General features: G+C 37.5%; 1 long non-coding RNA gene across 3 annotated transcripts in view; it reads left to right on the top strand.

The window, feature by feature from the left end:
- The window catches only part of LOC114486931 (uncharacterized), a 187,818-nt gene that overhangs the window by 133,537 nt on the left and 31,203 nt on the right, over nt 1-23,078 (top strand). The window contains exons 4-5 of one of the 3 annotated variants that reach the window (XR_003681373.2): nt 4,128-4,180; nt 4,778-4,857. The exons of 1 other annotated variant lie outside the window; for it this stretch is intronic. This is a non-coding gene — a long non-coding RNA (uncharacterized lncRNA). The remainder of the gene's footprint in view (nt 1-4,127; nt 4,181-4,777; nt 4,858-23,078) is intronic. One more of the 3 variants, XR_008618249.1, reaches the window with a different exon arrangement.

The following is a 23,078-nucleotide window of genomic DNA, read 5'->3' as shown; positions in this document are numbered from 1 at the left end:
AGCTGGTTTGGTGGTGCTGAATTCTCTTAGCTTTTGCTTGTCTTTAAAGCTTTTGATTTCTCCATCGAATCTGAATGAGATACTTGCCGGGTAGAGTAATCTGGGTTGTAGGTTCTTCCCTTTTGTCACTTTAAATATATCGTGCCACTGCCTTCTGACTTGTAGAGTTTCTGCTGAGAAATCAGCTGTTAATCTTATGGGAGTTCCCTTGTATGTTATTTGTCATTTTTCCCTTGTTGCTTTCAATAATTTTTCTTCGGCTTTAATTTTTGTGCATTTGATTACAGTGTGTCTCAGCATGTTTCTCCTTGGGTTTATCCTGCCGGAGACTCTCTGCACTTCCTGGACTTGGATGGCTATTTCCTTTCCCATATTAGGGAAGTTTTCAACTCTAATGTCTTCAAATATTTTCTCACGTCCTTTCTCTATCTCTTCTCCTTTTGGGACCCCTAAAATGTGAATGTTGTTGCATTTAATGTTGTCCCAGAGGCGTCTTAGGCTGTCTTCATTACTTTTCATTCTTTTTTTCTTTATTCTGTTCCATGACAGTGAATTCCACCATTCTGGGTTGTAGGTTCTTCCCTTTTGTCACTTTAAATATATCGTGCCACTGCCTTCTGACTTGTAGAGTTTCTGCTGAGAAATCAGCTGTTAATCTTATGGGAGTACCCTTGTATGTTATTTGTCATTTTTCCCTTGTTGCTTTCAATAATTTTTCTTCGGCTTTAATTTTTGTGCATTTGATTACAGTGTGTCTCAGCATGTTTCTCCTTGGGTTTATCCTGCCGGAGACTCTCTGCACTTCCTGGACTTGGATGGCTATTTCCTTTCCCATATTAGGGAAGTTTTCAACTCTAATGTCTTCAAATATTTTCTCACGTCCTTTCTCTATCTCTTCTCCTTTTGGGACCCCTAAAATGTGAATGTTGTTGCATTTAATGTTGTCCCAGAGGCGTCTTAGGCTGTCTTCATTACTTTTCATTCTTTTTTTCTTTATTCTGTTCCATGACAGTGAATTCCACCATTCTGTCTTCCAGGTCATTTATCCGTTGTTCTGCCTCAGTTATCCTGCTATTGATTCCTTCTAGTGTATTTTTCATTTCAGTTAATGTATTGTTCTTCTCTGTTTGTTTGTTCTTTAATTCTTCTAGGTGTTTGTTCTTTAATTCTTCTCGGTCTTTGTTGAACATTTCTTGCATCTTCTCCATCTTTGCCTCCATTCTTTTTCCAAGGTCCTGGATCATCTTCACTATCATTATTCTGAATTCTTTTTCTGGAAGGTTTCCTATCTCCACTTCATTTAGTTGTTTTTCTGGGGTTTTATCTTGTTCCTTCGTCTGGTTGGACTCTGGGAGGGCTCATGCCAATGAATACTTCCCAGAACTTCTGCTGCCAGTGTCCTTGTCCTGGCGGTGAGCCACAGCCACCTCCTGCCTCTGTAGGAGACCCTCCAACACCAGCAGGTAGGTCTGGTTCATTCTGCTATGGGGTCACTGCTCCTTCCCCTGGGTCCCGATGTGCACACTACTTTGTGTGTGCCCTTCAGGAGTGGAGTCTCTGTTTCCCCGAGTCCTGTCAAAGTCCTGCAATCAAATCCCGCTAGCCTTCAAAGTCTGATTCTCTAAGAATTCCTCCTCCCATTGCTGGACCCCCAGTTTGGGAAGCCTCATGTGGGGTTCAGAACCTTCACTCCAGTGGGTGGACTCTGTGGTATAAGTGTTCTCTTGTTTGTGAGTCACCCACCCAGTAGTTATGGGATTTGATTTTATTGTGATTGTGCCCCTCCTACCATCTCATTGTGGCTTCTCCTTTGTCTTTGGATGTGGGATATGTTTTTTGGTGAGTTCCAGTGTCTTCCTGTTGATGATTGTTCAGGAGTTAGTTGTGATTCTGGTGCTCTCACAAGAGGGAGTGAGCGCACATCCGTCTACTCCGCCATGTTGAACCAATCTCCTGAGGCTTCTTAACATGGGGGTTTAACCAACAAATCTTCATTTGACAACTTCATATGTACAAGGCATCTAATCCTCGACATTAAGTATTTCTCCACATCAATTTAATTGATTTTATTTAAATGATAGGCTTAACTGCCCTTTAAAAACTTTACTTGAAAATGTTCTGAGTTTATGAGATAAAACTGATTAGCACATGAGTATATATTCATGTTATATTAATTAAGTAGTATCCTAGTCTTGGAAGGAAAAGATAGCTTAGCCTAGAATAGCAATTTTGCCACTCGAAGGGAGCTTAAGAAATCCTATGTTTCAATTTTTTTGACTTACAGTTATTTTAGTAAACTGTGGAATGTGAATCCAGGTATATTAGTTTTCTATTGCTGCTGTAACAATTTCCCACAAACTTTGTGACTTAAGCAACACAAATTTATTATCTTACAGTTGTGGAGATCAGAAGTCTGACAGCAATCTCACTGGGTTAAAAACAGGATTATGGCAGGGCTTTGTTCCTTTCTAGAGGCTCTGGGGAGAATTCATTTTCTTTCCATTCCAGCTTTTTTAGAGGTCACATTCCTTGTGGCAGCCTTCCTCTATCTTCAAAGCCAGCAACATCTCATCTCTGTGACCCATCTTCTGTCCTCCTATCTCTCTCTCTGACTGCAGCTGAGAAAGATTCTTCACTTTTAAGAACCCACGTACTTAGATTAGGCCCACCCAGATAATCCAACCTAATCTCTCCATCTCAAAGGCCTTAACTTTAGTCACATCCACAAAGTCCTTTTTGCCACATAAGGTAACCTATTCACAGATTCTGGGCATTAGGACATGGACACTGTGGGGTGGGGAAGGGGGCAGTATTCTGTCTACTACACTAGGATTCCTAGAAATACATCAATTTGTGTTTCCAGAGAAACAGAATATAATTGTTGAAAGAGCACTGGGTAGTGTTTTAAAGACCTGAGTTCAATTTTTGATAAATATTTCACAAAGGGAGTTGCAAGTAAAGGAAATAATGTGACCCAAGAGGTGTAAAGCACAGAGTGTATTTAATAAACACTAAATAATCCGATTCAACTGGAGTACAGCAGTAGAAGAGTCTTTGGGGGAAATAGCCAGAGGGACCTTCATCAGAAAGCAGTTGAAAGTCATTGAAAGTTAGTGACAGTAACCACATTTGCACCTTCTAATGGGTCATCTGGAAGGAGGATGCAGAGAAAACTGGAAGGGAGACATTGCAGGTAGACAGACAATCAAAAGACTATTGCTTCCTTCTAGGAAAGAGGTTTGGATATGGGGTAATGGTGGTGTAAAGGACAGGAATGGAATAGCTGGTGAAGTAATAGAGCTAAGTGATCCTTTCAGTTAGGTTTGATGCAGCTGAATACTCAGCATCATATCATGACCATCTCTGGGGCGTTAGTATTGACAAATCACATCTGAATATAATTTTTAATGTAATATTTTTAGGAAAAATCTAAAATTTTTTCTTAAGTATTATGTTCATTAGCTCCTGGATAATTTTAGTTTTGGGGTCCTGTACTGTATGATTGGAGAAATGAGTTCCAATTAAGTACAGGTAAGAAATGGAGCCTCAGGAGAGCTTTATAGCTGGAAGATGTATAATGTCGAGATTTTCCTGGAAGGAGTGTCAGGAGAGCTTCTGTAAGTGAGAGTGTGGTACAGGGTAGGGGGTAAAATAAATATCATAGAAGAAAGAGAAAATGAAGTGTTGGTAGATTGATTAAGCAAACACAATTCCCAACTTCTAAAATTTAAGAAAAATTCACTAAATCTTAAGATTGCTCTTAAAAGCAATCTGCATGTAGAGTAACAAAGCTCAGGTTAAAGATGCCCCAGTTAGAAGAGGTTATATAAATTAGATTTCATCTGCAAAAAATTAGCTTAGCAGAGACAGAGGCCACTGTGGCACCCCTTCAGACTGGGACCGTAGAATATGATTATATCTTAGAGACTTCAGCTCTCTGGATTCTATTTATTCTGACATCCTGTTACTTTCCTGACCTGATATTTCAGAGTTAACTTATCCAGAGAAAAGCTGGCCTGACTCTTCTTTGTGAGCCTTGGCAAGTTTGTAGTCTGTTGGTGGTATGGCTGTAGGCCCAATTCCCATCTAGTGAATATAGCCAATGACTGTATGTTTTTGGTATGCAGGCCTGTTTGTGTACCAGAGAAAGAACTTCGACATAAAGGAAAAAGCCTCTAAGGTATTTGAGCCTTACAACTACTGTTAAGCGTGAGGTGGGCTACCTTCTTATTACAGCACGGGTTTCTCTCATTTTGTTAATAAAAGCCAGACTCCATCTCTATAGTTGCAGCGTGGCAATGATGGGTCAGAAGTGAGGAGAGCAGCTGTGCAGAACTGCAACATCGAATCATGATACTTATCCTTTGGTACTAGTTTTAGATGTTTGCTATTAAAAGATAATGAAAAGAGGCTGAAATCATTTCTGATTTATTAATTCTGTGTGGCTCAAGTCTGTATTCTTTACAGAGCAGTTAACACTACCATTCCACCTTTCTGGAATAAAATCAGAAGTTTGGATCTGATTAAATTTCAGATCTAAATTTAAGATTTAAGTTCAGACAGTATCTTCAAAAAATTAAACACCTTGAAAAACTGAAAAATTTAGTCCAATATCCAGATGTTTGACCATATGGTGCCAAACAGCTGCATATACATTCTACTTTAATTCAACAAGCTTTTACTGAAATATTTGGGAAATTATGGATAAGTGAACTAACTCATTGAGAATATCAGACCTGGAAAGAGGCCGTGACGTCCTCTGCTTGCTACATTTCAGAGCTGACAGTGGAGTGAAGATAGCACTATACAGCGGGGGAAAGAAAGATAAAGTGAGGAGAATGATTAGGACCCCAAGAGGTAAAGTCATTTTTATTGAATTTTGTTCATTTTAGCCATGTTTGTTGTTTGGTAGATAAATTTATAATGTTTTCAATTTTTAGTAATTGATTAGTTGGGTCTTTTGGGGGGTGGGGCAAAAAATACAAAGACACTGACAAGTTCTCAGAGTCCTCAGTTTGCCTCAAAAGGGAAGAAATAAAAGACTTTTTGATTTACCATTAAAGCTCTACCACTTTCCAAAGACAAACGTTCATTCCCATAGTATACATATGAAAACAATTTAGAGTGCCTATCAATGGAAAATGTATTAGCTAAGTTCCTTGGACCTGAAATTAATAGGAGAGCTTTAAGATTAATGGAACTAGAGATACCATTGCTTTCCCTTGGCATGATCTTTATGGCATCTTCATATTCTTAAAATACAATGTACTGCTGTGAATCTACTCTGTCTCAACCCTTCATATGATTTTGTAAATTCTTAAGATCATGAAAACAACAAAAACTAAATAATGGTTCTTCTTCTCTGTGCCACACAAGTCAAATGATATCTTATTTTGTTCATGTAAATACTTAGAGAGACGAGTGATGCAAAGTGTGTGAACATTACGTATCTTGATGTTCCTTAAAATTCAAAAATGGAATCAAATAAATCTAGGGAAATAGAGTCTATTTTTCTAAAAATACTACCAGCTTCAATGCTATTTCTTCAGTGTTAAGAACTTAATTACTAAAATTTTCTTACAATCAGTCTCAGATATTTACTGAGGATAAAACTGTAAGTCAAGGAATGCAGATTTCTCTTTGAAGCATGTTATTTTTTCTTTCTGACTTCACAGTCTAGATAGAGAAACTAGATTCAGATAAAAGTTTTAGCAATAAAAAGCAGTATAATTAAGTTCTAAACTGTACATCTTAAACTTTAAAAACTTTCTGTTTTAGAGTAAATTACAATTATTTAGGCAGATTTTTAGATTCCAAGTTTAAGTGTATTTCTCTCAACATGTGGTGTCAAATGTGCACTATTTACTCACAGGATGGAGATTGACAAAAGAGCTGTCTAGGTTAGACTCCTGAGACTTCTACTTGTATCAATGTAATCTTACCAAAATAATGAGTCTTAGTTAAAAATGGTAAAGTTCACTATGACAGTTATAGTTGGGAAAGGAATAGGAAAGGGCTTACCATTTGTTTAGCATTTAAAATTGCCAGGCATTTCCCATAAATCTTCTCATTTGGTTCTCATAATAGCCTTATGAAGAGATTACTGGAATCCAGAGAAATAAAGTAATTCTCACAATATTACATATCTAGTAAGTTGAGGCTAAAAATTGAAATCCAGATATGTCTAATTCCAGATCCAGTATTCTATTACAGCTAACTCATGGTAAGTTTTCATGTATCATGTTGTAGACACATGAGTGTTTACAATTATAATTATCCCATGGTTGAAATCTGATTGTGGGACTTAAAGAGATGAGTTGAATACAAGCTTAACTTTGCCGTTGATTCAGTGAGTAATTGTGTTTCAGTCACTTAAATAGAGTGGCCTCTGCTTTCTCATTTATAAAAACAACTAAAGAGAAAATTTAGGTTGGTCATTTGGAAAATGTATGGCTTCCAAATAAAATGATTGCTTATATCTCTTCTGAGATGACAAATTATGACTAAACCTATCGATATGCCAAAGGGATAAACTTATTTCAAAGCCAAAACCAAAATCCCAAATAATATATTTCTCCTGTGTCCACTTGATGATATATATGTCTAAATAACAAATATGTGCTTTTTGTCCATTTTTTACTGTACTACATCTACAAAGTGAGAGAAGTAGGGACATATTATTTCAGAAGAAATTCTCAAATCTTTATGTATGATACTATTTTTCTTACTATTTTAGAATTTAATTTTTTAAATAAATTTATTTACTTATTTTGGGGTCTTTGTTGCTCCACGCAGGCTTTCTCTAGTTGTGGCGAGCAGGGGCTACTCTTTGTTGCAGTGCATGGGCTCTAGATGTGCAGGCTTCAGTGTTGTGGCACGTGGGCTCAGTAGTTGTGGCTCACGGGCTCTAGAGCACAGGCTCAGTAGTGGTGGCGCACAGGCTTAGTTGCTCTGCGGCATGTAGGATCTTCCCGGACCAGGGATCAAACCCATGTCCTCTGCATTGGCAGGCGGATTCTTAACCACTGCGCCACCAGGGAAGTCCCTTAGAATTTAATTGTTTAAGTACCAATTTTTAAAAACAGCTTTACGTTTTCAATTCTAAAGAAATCCATGTAGGCTGGGTGGAAAAAACTTCAGGGAGTTTGTAAAGACAAGAAGAATAAAAACTGAGCATATAAAATTATTAAGATGTGGAGGAAAAGATCTTTAAATATAGAAATCCTTCCCTGGGATGAAGGCTCCTATCAATCAGTTGCCCAATGTGTCAATGGAACAATAAATATTTAATAGAAATTCCATTATTGAGAGCATTTATCCACCCATCATCCTCACTACTTACTCATTCTATTACTAAAGTGAAAGAAATCTTTTACTTCTGTTTTGACAATGTCTTTCTCCTTTCCAAAACCATTCAAATGCTTTGTAAATGAAGACTAATTTCCTGTCTCAGCTTTAGCAAATTTTACCAAAATACTCGGAGTCTAAAATCAAATAACAAAACCGTAATGCTGAAAGGGACCACAATGAGTCACTTACCCTTCCCCTAGCACTCTGTCTAGTCCTTCTTCACCCAGACCCACCTTTATCTCCCCTGTTCAGCTGCTGGTTCTCCCAATTATCCAGCAAGCCATACCCTGAACCTAGAAAGGTTACTCCTTTCTGACTCAGTGAAGTTCTTTGCTTTTATAATTCTTAGATGCCGTAAACTTCAGTCTCATACTCATTATTTCTCTTTGTCAGTCTTAAAATAATTAAAAATACCTACGTCTACTTCTTAAACTCCAACAATATATTACTATTACTAATCTCAAGAGCTCTCTGTCTAGTTTAATGGATGCTCTTGCTTTAAATTGAGAAAGTCCTAACGCTGTGTCTTTCAAATTACCAGGAAAAAATAATTATTGCATGAGTTCCACCCCACTAACGGACCTACAAACTCAATTCTTAGTACAATGTTATACAGCATAAAAATGTAAGTATCTTAGTAGGATCTGAGTGTTTATTTTTCCTTTTAGCTCTGGGGGGTATTCCTCATATTTTTATTATAAACTCTAGAGGTTAGGGTGTGATTAGCTGTGGGAATTTTAAGTGTAATGTAGGTCTATTCTGGAAACATGTCCTGTTTATTTTTGTTGTATTTTGTTTACACCCCTCACTTTGTCCCCACATTCCCAGAGCCTACAAGGATATATAATATATAGCAATCTGAGGGTAAAAGGGTCTGAGAAAGAATGCAAATAAACTCAGAGTCCTTAGGAATGAAGTTATTATAAAAGTGTAAACCATAAAGTTCATTATATTTGCCATAGGAGCATAATTTTGGTTCTGTGCTTTCTTATGAGCCAAAGTTGGGCTAGAAAGAGAGAGGAGTCATTCTTAGACAATCTACTATGTTATAAAGTTAAATAAAAAGAACTGTAAAGAGCTCTGAGAAGTGAAACTGTATTGACACTAACATTGAAAGCTGGAACCCCAGGAAACAAAACAATCAGCGTTTTCAACAATGGCCTTAATTTTAACACATCAAGTTTCCAAAAGTTTATTTCCTATGCTGGCTTTCAGTAAAAGCCAGAGTCATCCCAACAGAATGAATTTAAGTAAAAAGAGTGACACTAGGTGCCACAATGATGTGATTGAAGTATATTGATCTCTGAAGTCCAATTTAGTATAGGCATAAATTTTAAAATATCTGGAAGTTTGGCCTTTTGCAGCTACTGTGCAACAGACTTCACAGGAGAGTGCTGCAACAAATGCTGCAAATACAGTGATTCGTGTGTCATGCTGTTGATTGACATACATTTTTGTTGTGTCATTATACGATCTGTAGTGTAGGTTTAAAAATAGGCTTCTGTAGAGAGCGGTGTCTACATCTTGTAGTTAACAGGGACGTACTGTTATGTGTTAAGAAGATACACACACGCACAGCAACGAAGACCCAACACAGCCAAAATAAATAAATAAATAAATAAAACATCATTAAAAAAAATTTTTTAAAAAAAGAAAGAAAGAAGATACACATAGTTGACATTGCTAAGTATTTTCCAGTGGTCTGGATTTTTAGTCTATTATATTATGTCTTTCAGAGAAACCCAGCTCACATTATGAAAGTCCAGTAATGTAACAGGTCAAAAATATTACCATAGATGGGCTTACTTAGACAAGCAAAGGCCAGAGGCTCACAAGGTTCCTGTTAGTATACACAGAGAAAAAGGCGATATGATGTTCCTAAAATAGATGTTATAGGGACATATTAAAACATAGGGTGTCTGGGAATGTCTGGTCTATCCTGATGAAATCAACAGAGGTAGGCCAGGGCAGGAGAATTTTTTATGGCCTGCAGATATGTAATCTGTGCTGTTTCTGATTCGAAAACTGGAATAGATTTTTAATTTATGATTGAAAAGATTGAGTTCACCTTTGAACAGCTTAGGTAAATTAGATTGCCTCAAGTCACACTTGAAAAGCACCACAACCACCCGCCTCAGTTTCAGTTTGTAAAATGGAGCCAATGAAATAGTCACTGGGGGCACATTCACACACCTAGCCCTTAAATTATGCATAAATAAGAACCACCAACACCTCCAGCAGGCAAATTAATTTCAGAGTGTGAGAATTTTTCTACTGAGAATACCCTGTTCAAAAGTTCAACTCTGCAGTGCCAGCGTGACTGCACTAATGAATCAACTCTAAAACCATGGTAGAAATGGAACAGAGATCATTGTTTGGTTATGGCCAATATTTCTCTATGTAAGTTGCTTGGAAGTCACTAAATTGTGTCTCTCTAAAAGAGCTTAGTGATTTTAACTTCCTGATATCAGATATTATATGTTTAAAGGGTCAAAGAAACCCAAAAGAGGGTAACTAATATAATTCAAGTTAAAAATCTTAATTTCCTTCCCTTCTCTAACAAAACTTACAAGAACATTATAAGGAAAAAAATGTCAATTGCACAAAGATTTAGAAGGCAGCAATTGGGTCTATGAATTCTCATTAAATTAGTTCCATAAACCAGATTCTATGGAATAACTCTGAAAAGTAAGCCTTATCTTATCCAGGAAAACCCACTGTATATATTTAAAACCTCATAAGATTCTATTACTTATGCTGTATATTGTATTAAGTAAGCCCATTTAAAGTATACACTTCAGCTTCCTTAAGCCAGTGTTTTTACAAGTTCATGACCATGATAAAATATGTTGCTTTTCAGAATACATATCCTTTATGCCTATCATAACTATGTTCTACCAATTAAATTACACCAGCATTTATGGGACAAAGTTCTCTAGAAACAGACTGTGTTTAATGCCTGCAGTGACACCTACTGGTAATGAAATACACCTAATTCTTAAAGATATTTGAAGTAATAATATCATAGGTCTGTACTTTTCATTCTCAGGTCCTGATTTCACCATCCACAGCAAATTTTCTTTTCATCAGAAAACTTATTTCAGTAGCTTTTTGGTAACAAAAAATCCATACAAATAACGTTTTCTTTTAGAGAGTGAGGATTTGGCATGCAGTAGTTTGTGTTATCTTTGTTGAGTATGACGAGGAAATGCCCTTTTTGTTGGTAACAGATTGTCTCAAATCATTTAATTTATGCTTATGCAAAACCAGATGTCTCTTCTTAGCCAAGATGCCCACGAGAGATAGTGTTTCTGACAAATTGAGGAGTAAATGAAGGGGAAGGAAGGCCATCGCATGAACTGCAGATTTATAGGATGGTCTCCACTACCATCATCTCTGAGGGCCCCTGGATATAACCTATAAATCCCCTTTGAACAATGTGGTCTTTTCTTAGAAGTCTTGCACACCTGATAGCCATCAACTCTTTTGGTTAATCCTCAAGGCCAAGTTGAGGCCTCCCCAAATACTATGGCACCACATTTCCCACAAGCCTGCTACACGTGCATGGCCTTGTTTCCCATGACACATGTGTCCCCCAAACACATCAGTCAATCATATCCTTCTCTCCCTCGTTCCTCTATGCAAAGCTATATAAGTTATTCAAATCCCAACAAGCCTTTCCTAACCATTCTACCATCCGTGCTTTCCCTGATTTTGAACTCTCCAGTCTGTATTACACCACTAAGAAATAGTTTATATATTCTTCTTTAATCACTACTAATAATAATTAGAGTAGAATCCATGCATAGATGATCCATAAAGCTCTGGAAATATGCTAAGCTGGACATAATGACTTGAATGTTTATAATGACCCTTCAAGTTAGGTACTACCATCTTCATTTCTCAGATAAAGAAACTGACACTCAGAGGAGTCAGATCCTTTGTTCCAGGTAACACATCCTGACAATGTTAGGATTCTAAGCCAAATCTTTCTTGCGTTCCAAACCTCTTCTTCCATGATGAGACATAAGTGTGTTATCTGTAAGTTCTATTCACCCAAGCTCCAGCACTTGTGGCTGTTGGGAATATTCTGTCCTCGACAGGCTGCCCCCATTCTTCCCCACAAGCAGTGACAACTTTCTAGCAAGTTATTGCACCCTCCATTAGTCAGTGGAGTTTCAGAAATATTCTTCTGCTTTTGCGTAGAAGTTAAATTTCCTAAAGGGTGACGGACCTATTGTAATTTTGTTGACAGTGTCATATGGCAGCTACTGAATTTTCATGCCTGTCTTTGTGGCTCCTTACTGGTAGTACAGTGGTTCACCAAGAGCCTTTAAAAAAGCTGCCAAGCCAATCTGTTTGATACTGCGATGGTAAATACATGTCATTACATGTTTGTCCAAATCCATAGAATGTACAACACCAAGGGTGAGCCCTAACGCCCCCTGTGGACTCTGGGTGATAATGATGTGTCATTGTAGGTTTATTGATTGTAACAAAGGTGCCTCTGTAGTGGGAGATGTTGAGAGAAAGAGAGGTTGTGCCTGTGTGCAGACAGGGGACATATAATAAATCTCTGTACTTTCTGCTCAATTTTGCTGTGAACCTAAAACTTCTCTAAAATATAAAGTGTATTAATGAGAAAAAAACAAAACTGCCAATGCCTGGCCTCACTCACTCCACACAATAAATTCAGAATCTTTGGGGGTCTGACCTCTGTATTAGTATCTGTTTAAAGTTCCCCAGGGAACCCTAATGCACAGCCGGGGTTGAAAACTGCTGTGCTATGTCTCCAGTGTTTCTGGAGTGCCTCTGGCCCTCAGGTTGCTGAGTTCGCTCTAATCACAGACACTCTGGAGTCATCTCCATGGTGATTCCTCAGCCAGAAAGTAATATATAATATATAAAAATAATATATACAGAAACATATGTAATATACTAAATGTGTATTTTTATAACATGTATATTATATAAAACATATTTTATTTAAATATATATATGATAAATCCATGTCCCTAGTAGGTGACCAGGTACGCACCTAGCATAGCATCAACCACTCACCTTACTTCTGAGTCTTTGCCCCAGAGCCCCTAACATCTGACTTTGTTGGTCCCCACTAAAAGATTAGAGTTGCCAACTGCTACACTGTGGGTTTGAGTTCTGGCCCCAGATTCAGCCTTGAAGCTCCTGTCTCCTCTCTTGCCATCATTTTTCATCTTGTCTATATTCACATGTGTTCACAGAGATCAAGAACTTCCTCCAGTGGTTCTTCCCGGCCCATGGGAGCCCTGGGCACGCTGCTTCCTGTACTGTTAACCTGGTTAATATTAAATCCAGCCTTAGCGATCATGAAAGTGCTAATGCACCTCAGTGCTAAAGACATCACCGACCTCTGAGCACATTCCCTGTACATATGCGACCTCTGAGCACATTCCCTGTACATATGCGGCAGCTCCTAGGTGGGGTTAGCATATTCAGTCTCACTTCATTTTACTCGACTGTAAGCTCTCTGAGAGCAAAAGATATACCTTATTAATCTCTACCACTTAACACAGTACCACTTAATACATCTAACTATATATTTAAATATTGTAAATGAATAGTCTTTCACATTCCTTCCTGAGGCTCTGAAATATGTTTAGAGAATTAACACTCTCTACTGCCATCATTAAAGTATGGACTTGGGCTATTTTTTCCAATTTGTGGTCATGAGCGTTTCTACTAAGTTATTCAAGTGCTTCACTTGAACACTTTTGAGCGAAGTCAAATTGTGAGATAGTTACATAAGCTATTTGGTATCATTAGCACTTCACTCTAAGCAATCCGAAGGTGCACCTGAGGTCATAATATGTCATTTGATTAAGTGCTTCATTTAATTTGGGAATAAATGATAAATTACTCCCCAGTAGGAAAAAAGGTTCTTTTCTTAAGGCCAAACATAGTACCCACTATTAAGTTTCAACTTTACCATTTCTTAGCTCTCTGACCACTTCCAAGTTACTTAATGGTGTCAACTACTTTGCAGAGTTTATTATTATGTATTTTTTTTACTAAGTTACAATGTACATAACAATAATGACAGTCATTATGGATATTATTTTTATTGACTTTATTTACTTCTCCATAAAAAAATTTAAATGCTGATTTACCCTAGAATTCAAATATAAAATCTCTCATCAATCTACATTGTATTTGGAAAAGTTTGCGATGTGCTAATCAGCCAATGGTCTTAAAATACAGTCTTTCACTCCCAGAAATACATTATTTAGAAGTACATTGGCCACCATAGCTCAGAAAATAGTTGGTTATGTCAAGAAAGTTTTAATAAAGCAAACTGTATATATTTATCATCTATGCCAATCAACTAATATCCAAAGAGCACCATTATGTTCTACAGATGTTTTATAAGGAACGGATGGTCTTAGTTCAACTTAACTACCAGGTGTCTATAATTTATGCCAACTTCCTAATACTCAGAGAGTTTTTATAATGCCTGCCTCAGCAGTAGAAAAGAAAGAGCAAGTCAGCTCTACTACATACAGAAGAGTCAGACTTTGGGTCTGATACTGCTGCACATAATACGCCCAAGATTGTTTTGATGCCCTCTAAATAGAAGATTAATATTTTGGAATAGGAATGATGCAACCAGACAGACCAGATGTTTGTTTCTGTCTGTTTGGGGCTGTGATTGTTTAAATACAACCTAAAAAAAAGTCTAATGAATACTTGCTGCAGTGATGAAAGTTTCTGCAGCGCTTCCAGGATCGCATTGTTTGATTTGAATTTCAGCCGGATGTCAGGATGCTGGTGGGGTCAGATCCTCTTAGGCCATTTTATAAAACGTTTTCTATGTGCCTAATTTGGTATACATTGAAATGTATATATGTACACACATAAATGTTTGTGCTTGTTATTTAAGGTATTTCAAGTAAGCTTTAAAACACTGAAACCATCTGATTTGCATTTTTCAACAAGAACGAACATATGTATTTATTTATGGAAATATTTTTGGCATAAGACTTTCTATTAAATTATAACAAAAAGCTTTCTCTGTCACCCTGGGGAATCTGGCAATCAGCCTACCTCCTACCCAGATCAATCTTCCCCACCTACCCCAGTCTTCTCTACCCACTGTATGCATAACTTAAAGCGGTAGTCTTGCCTGGAGCTAGTGTTGAGGAGACATGGAAAGTTGAGGAGGGCAGTACTTGTTAACGTGGCTGCAATCCCCATGATCTCCAAGGTCCCCTAGGAATCCACAGATTGACCATCTATCATTTGGGTGGCTCTATTTTCATTTTAAAATGGGCACAGATATATTTTATATTGTAAAATTTAATAACTCTCAAGAAACTAATTGAATACAATTATTTGAATGCCCTAAGCCTGGGAGAGCCACACTGCTGTCAGTCTTGAAATTTCCTGATTTAAATTCAACCTCTCTTTCCAGTCTAAACTGGATCGATACTGGTCCTCCAAATAAACACCATAAGTTTTAAAATTATAATTATCACTAATTACTACCACTAAGATGATGATGATGATAATGAGAGGAAGAGGAGTAGGACATGGAGAAGAAGAGCCTATTATCTTACAGGCAATATAATAATTTAGGTGTATACACTCTTTACATCCATGATTTCACTTAATTGTGAAAATTCTAATAGGTAAATATTATTGCGATGCCCATTTCATAGATAGTAAATCTGAGAATTCAAAAGGTTAAACTTACTTGTCTAAGATAACACAATGAGAAAGTGGCAAAACAGAGAATCTAAACGAGGAGTATCTGACAATGAATCTGTTTTCCTATTATCCAGCCTCCATAATAATCATAAATTTACCTTAGTAATAATTAACACAGTGTGTATGTATTTTTCCCATTGGTTGAACATATATTGTGTTCCAATTATATTAAGTACTTTCATAACCATACACAATGTTTCAGTTAATCTTTATATCCCCTCAAGTTGGGATTTATTAACTGCACATAGAGACTTTTCTCAGCCCATAATGACATGTATCTGGCGGTTTTATTGAAACATGTTTCCCTGTTTAACTGCATCCACATATTTAAGAAATCGATAAGATTGGGACTTCCATAGGAGAAGGGAACTGGGTAGCTAGAAGAAAATGATAGAAAAGGGCCTATGGTGAATTTGTCTACATTTTAAATTTTGAAACAGATTTTTTAAATAATAAAACTACTGTTCTAAAATAATAGGAAAATGCATGGAAAAATAATGGTCGATTATAAAATTTAAAAATTATTAAAGGAGACAGTAAAATACAAACCTGACAATATTAATAGGGAAGCTGGGTAGAGAAAAGGTCAAATGAAAGCATTCTGGCCATTACTACAATTCAATTAGGAATAAATGATTTTTTTAAATTTAAACATATTTTTGAAAACTGTAAATCAATCCATAAATAACTGACAAGTTAAAGTGGAAATCTTAAAATATATAGAATAAATAGCAAAAAATTAAACTGGAAAAACTAGAAAGGAAAATATAAAATATAAAAAGGAAGGTACTATCAGAAAGAGCAAAATTAATGAACTAATAAAGAGTCAGACATATAAACAAGCAAATATTAGAGCAATTTATTTGAAAAAGCCAATGCAATGAAAAAAATTCAGTAAATCAATCAAAAAAATAGTTTGCAAAAATAAAAAATGTTAGTAGTTAAAAAAAGAAACATAGATCACATACAATGGACAACTTTATGTCAAGAAAACTTCAAACAGGATGGAAATGAAAGTTCTCTTCAAAACAATTATTAACGTTGACTTAAAAAGAAATTCAGAAAATCTAAATAATCAATTACCAATAAATTAATAGTCAAATCCTCCTGCCTTACCATGTGCCCTGACAAGATAATCACTATTTTATGAAAACTGTTTCAGAAATTTAAGTAAGATCAAAAAATAAAGACGGAGAAGTGCAAAAGAATAAGAGAGGGAGGTAAAGCTACCTACTTCATTTGGCAATTTATAATAAATAAATAAATAGCTAACCTCACTTATGAATACAGACATAAGCATGCTAATACAATAATAAATAGGATGGGAGAAGGACCTACAAGATGGCGGAGGAGTAAAGCATGGAGATCAACTTCCTCCCCACAAATACCTCAAAAATACATCTACATGTGGAACAACTCCTACAGAACTCCTACTGAACGCTGGCAGAAGACCTCAGACTTCCCAAAAGGCAGGAAACTCCCCACGTACCTGGGTAGGGCAAAAGAAAAAAGGAAAAAGAGAGACAAAAGAATAGGGACAGGACCTGCACCAGTGGGAGGCAGCTGTAAAGGAGGAAAAGTTTCCACACACTAGGAAGCCCCTTCATTGGTGGAGACGGGGGTGTGGCAGGGGTGAAGCTTTGGAGCCATGGAGGAGAGTGCAGCAACAGAGGTGCAGAGGGCAAAGAGGAGAGATTCCCACACAGGGGATCGGTGCCGACCAGCACTCACCAGCCCGAGAGGCTCCTCTGCTCACCCGCTCGGGCGGGCAGGGGCTGGGAGCTGAGGCTGGGGCTTCGGAGGTCAGATCCCAAGGAGAGGACTGGGGTTGGCTGTGTGATCACAGCCTGAAGGGGCTAGTGCGCCACAGCTAGCCGGGAGGGAGTCTGGGAGAAAGTCTGGACCTGCTGAAGAGGCAAGAGACCATTGTTTCGGGGTGCACAAGGAGAGGGGATTCAGAGCACCGCCTAAACCAGTTCCAGAGATGGCTGTGAGCCATGGCTATCAGCGTGGACACCAGAGACCAGCATGAAATGCTAATGCTCCTGCTGCAGCCGCCAAGAATCCTGTGTGCAAGTACAGGTCACTATCCACACCTCCCCTCCCGGGAGCCTGTGCAGCCCGCCACTGCCAGGGTCCCGTGATCCAGGGACAACTTCCCTGGAAAAACACACGGTGTGCCTCAAGCTGTTGCAATGTCACATTGGCCTCTGCCACCGCAGGCTCGCCCCGCATTCTGTACCCCTTCCTCTCCCCAGCCTGAGTGAGCCAGAGCCCCCTAATCAGCTGCTACTTTAACCCCGTCCTGTCTGGGCAGGGAACAGATGCCCTCACGTGACCTACACCAGAGGCAGGGCCAAATCCAAAGCTGAACCCCAGGAGCTGTGTGAGCAAAGAAGATAAAGGGAAATTTCTCCGTGCAGCCTCAGGAGCAGCAGATTAAATTTCCACAGTCAACCTGATATACCCTGCATCTGTGGAATACCTGAATAGACAACGAGTCATCCCAAAATTGAGGCGGTGGACTTTGGGAGCAACTGTACACTTGGGACTTGCTTTCTGCATCAAACTTGCTTCTAGTTTTATGTGTGTCTTAGTTTAGTATTTAGAGATTGTTGTCATTGCTAGATTTTTTTTATTGATTTGGTTGCTCTCTTCCTCTTATATATATATATATTTTTTCCTTTTTCTCTTTTTGTGAGTGTGTATGTGTATGCATCATTGTGTGATTTTGTCTGTATAGCTTTGCTTTTACCATTTGTCCAAGGGTTCTGTCTGTCCGTATTTCTTTTTTAGTATCGTTTTTAGTGTTTGTTATCATTGGTGGATTTGTTTATTGATTTGGTTGCTCTCTTCTTTCTTTCTTTTCTTCTTTCTTTTTTTATTACTTTTTAAAAATTTTTAAATAATTTTTTAAAAGAACTTTATTTTATTTTTCTTTCTTTCTTTCTTTTTCTCCCTTTTCTTCTGAGCCATGTGGCTGACAAGGTCTTGGTATTCCAGCTGGGTGCCAGGCCTGAGCCTCTTAAGTGGGAGAGCCAAGTTCAGGACATTGATCCACCAGAGACCTCCCAGCCCCACTAATATCAAATGGAAAAGCTCTCCCAGAGATCTCCATCTCAATACTAAGACCCAGCTCCACTCAACGACCAGAAAGCTACAGTGCTGGACAGCCCATGCCAAACAACTAGCAAGACAGGAACACAACCCCACCCATTAGCAGAGAGGCTGCCTAAAATCATAATAAGTTCACATACACCCCAAAACACACCACCAGACATGGTCCTGCCCACCAGAAAGACAAGATCCAGCCTCATCCACCAGATCACATGCACCAGTCCCCTCCACCAGGAAGCCTACACAACCCACTGAACCAACCTTACCCACTGGGGGCAGAAACCAAAAACAGGAACTACGAACCTGCAGCCTGCGAAAAGGAGACCCCAAACACAGTAAGTTAAGCAAAATGAGAAGACTGAGAAATACACAGCAGATGAAGGAGCAAGGTAAAAACCCACCAGACCAAACAAATTAAGAGGAAATAGGCAGTCTACCTGAAAAAGGATTCAGAGTAACGATAGTAAAGATGATCCAGAATCTTGGAAATAGAATGGAGAAAATACAAGAAACGTTTAACAAGGACCTAGAAGGACTAAAGAGTAAACAAACAATGACGAACAACACAATAAATGAAATTTAAAATGCTCTAGAAGGATTCAATAGCACAATAACTGAGGCAGAAAAATGGATAAATGACCAGGAAGAGAAAAATAGTGGAAATAACTACCGAAGAGCAGAAGAAAGAAAAAAGAATGAAGAGAATTGAGGACAGTCTCAGAGACCTCTGGGGCAACATTAAATGCACCAACATTCAAATTATAGGGGTCCCAGAAGAAGAAGAGGAAAAGGAAGAAACTGAGAAAATATTTGAAGAGATTATAGTTGAAAACTTCCCTAAGATGAGAAAGGAAATAGTCAATCAAGTCCAGTAAGCGCAGAGAGTCCCATACAGGATAAATCCAAGGAGAAACACGCCAAGACACATATACATCAAATTATCAAAAATTAAATATGAAGAAAAAATATTAGAAGCAGCAAGGGAAAAGCAACAAATAACATACTAGGGAATCCCCATAAGGTTAACAGCTGATCTTTCAGCAGAAACTCTACAAGCCAGAAGGGTGTGGCAGGACATATTTAAAGTGATGAAAGGGAAAAAACTACAACCAAGATTACTCTGCACAGCCAGGATCTCATTCAGATTCAAGGGAGAAATTAAAACCTTTACAGACAAGCAGAAGCTAAGAGAATTCAGCACCACCAAACCAGCTTTACAACAAATGCTAAAGGAACTTCTCTAGGCAGGAAACACAAGAGAAGAAGAAGACCTACAGTAACAAACCCAAAACAATTAAGAATATGGTAATAGGAACATACATATCAATATATACCTTAAAAGTAAATGGATTAAATGCTCCAACCAAAAGACATAGATTGGCTGAATGGATACAAAAACAAGACCCATATGTATGCTGTCTACAAAAGACCCACTTCAGATTTAGGGACACATACAGACTGAAAGTGCAGGGGATGGAACAATATATTCCATGCAAATGGAAATCAAAACAAAGCCGGAGTAACAATTCTCATATCAGACAAAATAGATTTTAAAATAAAGACTTTTGCAAGAGACAAAGAGGGACACTACATAATGATCAAGGGATCAATCCAAGAAGAAGATATAACAATTGCAAATATTTATGCACCCAAAATAGGAGCACCTCAATACATAAGGCAAATGCTAACAGACATAAAAGGGGAAATCGACAGTAACACAATCATAGTAGGGGACTTTAACACCCCATTTTCACCAATGGACAGATCATCCAAAATGAAAATAAATAAGGAAACAGAAGCTTTAAATGACACATTCAACAAGATGGACTTAATGGATATTTATAGGACATTCTATCCAAAAACAGCAGATTACACTTTCTTCTCAAGTGCTCATGGAACATTCTCCAGGATAGATAATATCATGGGTCACAAATCAAGCCTTGGTAAATTTAAGAAAATTGAAATCATATCAAGTATCTTTTCCGAACACAACGCTATGAGACTAGATATCAATTACAGGAAAATTTGTAAAATATACAAACACATGGAGGCTAAGTAATACACTGCTAAATAACCAAGAGATCACTGAAGAAATCAAAGAGGAAATCAAAAAATTCCTAGAAACAAATAACAATGAAAACATGATGACCCAAAACCTATGGGATGCAGCAAAAGCAGTTCTAAGAGGGAAGTTGATAGAATACAATCCTACCTCAAGAAAAAAGAAACATCTCACATAAACAGCCTAATCTTACACCAAAGGCAATTAGAGAAAGAAGAACAAAAACAAACCACACGTTAGGACAAGGAAAGAAATCATAAAGATCGGATCCTAAATAAATGAGAAAGAAATGAAGAAAACAATAACAAAGATCAATAAAACTAAAAGCTGGTTCTTTGAGAAGATAAACAAAATTGATAAACCATTAGCCAGACTCATCAAGAAAAACAGGGAGAAGAAGACTCAAATGAATAGAATTAGAAGTGAAAAAGGAGGAATAAAAACTGACACTGCAGAAATACAAAGGATCATGAGAGATTACTACAAGCAACTATATGCCAATAAAATGGACAACCTGGAAGAAATGGACAAATTCTCAGAAAAGGACAAGCTTCTGAGACTGAACCAGGAAGAAATAGAAAATATAAATAAACCCATCACAAGCACTGAAATTGAAACTGTGATTAAAAATCTTCCAACAAACAAAAGCCCAGGCCCAGATGGCTTCACAGGAGAATTCTATCAGACATTCAGGGAAGAGCTAACCCTATCCTTCTCAAGCTCTTCCAAAATATAGCAAAGGGAGGAACACTCCCAAACTCATTCTACGAGGCCACCATCACCCTGATACCAAAAGCAGACAAAGATGTCACAAAAAAGAAAACTACATGCCAATATCACTGATGAACATAGATACAAAAATCCTCAACAAAGTACTCACAAACAAATTCCAACAACACATTAAAAGGATCATACATCATGATCAAGTGGCATTTATCCCAGGAATGCAAGGATTCTTCAATATACGCAAATCAATCAATGTGATAAACCATATTAACAAACTGAAGTATAAAAACCATATGATCATCCCAGTAGATGCAGAAACAGCTTTCGACAAAATTCAACACCCATTTATGATAAAAACTCTCCAGAAAGTAGGCATAGAGGGAACTTAACATAATAAAGGCCATATATGACAAACCCACAGCCACCATCCTTCTCAATGGTGAAAAACTGAAACCATTTCCACTAAGATCAGGAACAAGACAAGGTTGTCCACTCTCACCACTATTATTCAACTAAGTTTTGGAAGTTTTAGCTACAGCAGTCAGACTAGAAAAAGAAATAGAAGGAATCCAAATCAGAAAAGAAGAAGTAAAACTGTCACTGTTTGCAGATGACATGATACTATACATAGAGAATCCTAAAAATGCTACCAGTAAACTACTAGAGCTAATCAATGAATTTGGTAAAGTAGCTGGATACAAAATTAATGCACAGAAATCTCTTGCATTCCTAAACACTAATGATGAAAAATCTGAAAGGGATATTAAGGAAACACTCCTATTTACCATTGCAACAAAAAGATTAAAATACCTAGGAATAAATCTACCTAAGGAGACAAAAGACCTGTATGCAGAAAACTATAAGACACTGATGAAAGAAATTTAAAATGATACAAACAAATGGAGAGATATACCATGTTCTCTGATTGGAAGAATCAACATTGTGAAAATGACTATACTACCCAAAGCAATCTAGAGATTCAGTGCAATGCCTGTCAAACTACCAATGGCATTTTTAACAGAACTAGAACAAATTATTTCACAATTTGTATGGAAATACATAAGACCCCTAATAGCCCAAGCAATCTTGAGAAAGAAAACATGGAGCTGGAGGAATCAGGCTCCCTGGCTGCAGGCTATACTACAAAGCTACAGTAATCAATATACTGTGGTGCCAAAAAAAAAAAAAAAAGTATGGTGCAGGCATAAAAACAGAAATGTAGGTCAATGGAACAGGATAGAAAGCCCAGAGATAAACCCATGCACATATGGTCACCTTATCTTTGATAAAGGAGGAAAGAATATACAATGGTGAAAAGACAGCCTCTTCAATAACTGCTGCTTGGAAAACTGGACAGCTACATGTAAATGAATGAAATTAGACCACTCCCGAACACCTTACACAAAAATAAACTCAAAATGGATTCAAGACTTAAATGTAAGGCCAGACACTATAAAACTCTTACAGGAAAACATAAGCAGAACACTCTATGACATAAATCACAGCAAGATCCTTTTTCACCCACATCCTAGAGAAATGGAAATAAAAACAAAAATAAACAAATGGGACCTAATGAAACTTAAAAGCTTTTGCACAGCAAAGGAAACCATAAACTAGAGGAAAAGACAACCCTCAGAATGGGAGAAAATAGTTGCAAATGAAGCAACTGACAAAGGATTAATCTCCAAAATTTACAAGCAGCTCATGCAGCTCAATAACAAAAAAAATACAACCCAATCTAAAAGTGGGCAGAAGACCTAAATAGACATTTGTCCAAAGAACATATACAAATTGCCAACAAACACATGAAAGGATGCTCAACATCACTAATCGTTAGAGAAATGCAAATTAAAACTACAATGAGGTATCACCTCACACCGGTCAGAATGCCATCATCAAAACATGTACAAACAATAAATGCTGGAGCGGGTGTGGAGAAAAGGGAACCCTCTTGCACTGTTGGTGGGAATGTAAATTGATACAGCCACTATGGAGAACAGTATTGTGGTTCCCTAAAAAACTAAAACTAGAACTACCATATGACCCAGCAATCCCACTACTGGGCATATACCCTGAG

Source organism: Physeter macrocephalus, chromosome 9 (genome assembly GCF_002837175.3).
Source record: "Physeter macrocephalus isolate SW-GA chromosome 9, ASM283717v5, whole genome shotgun sequence".
Classification (NCBI taxonomy): domain Eukaryota; kingdom Metazoa; phylum Chordata; class Mammalia; order Artiodactyla; family Physeteridae; genus Physeter; species Physeter macrocephalus.
Note: the sequence above shows the minus strand (reverse complement) of the source record. Positions and strands in the feature narration are given on the sequence as shown.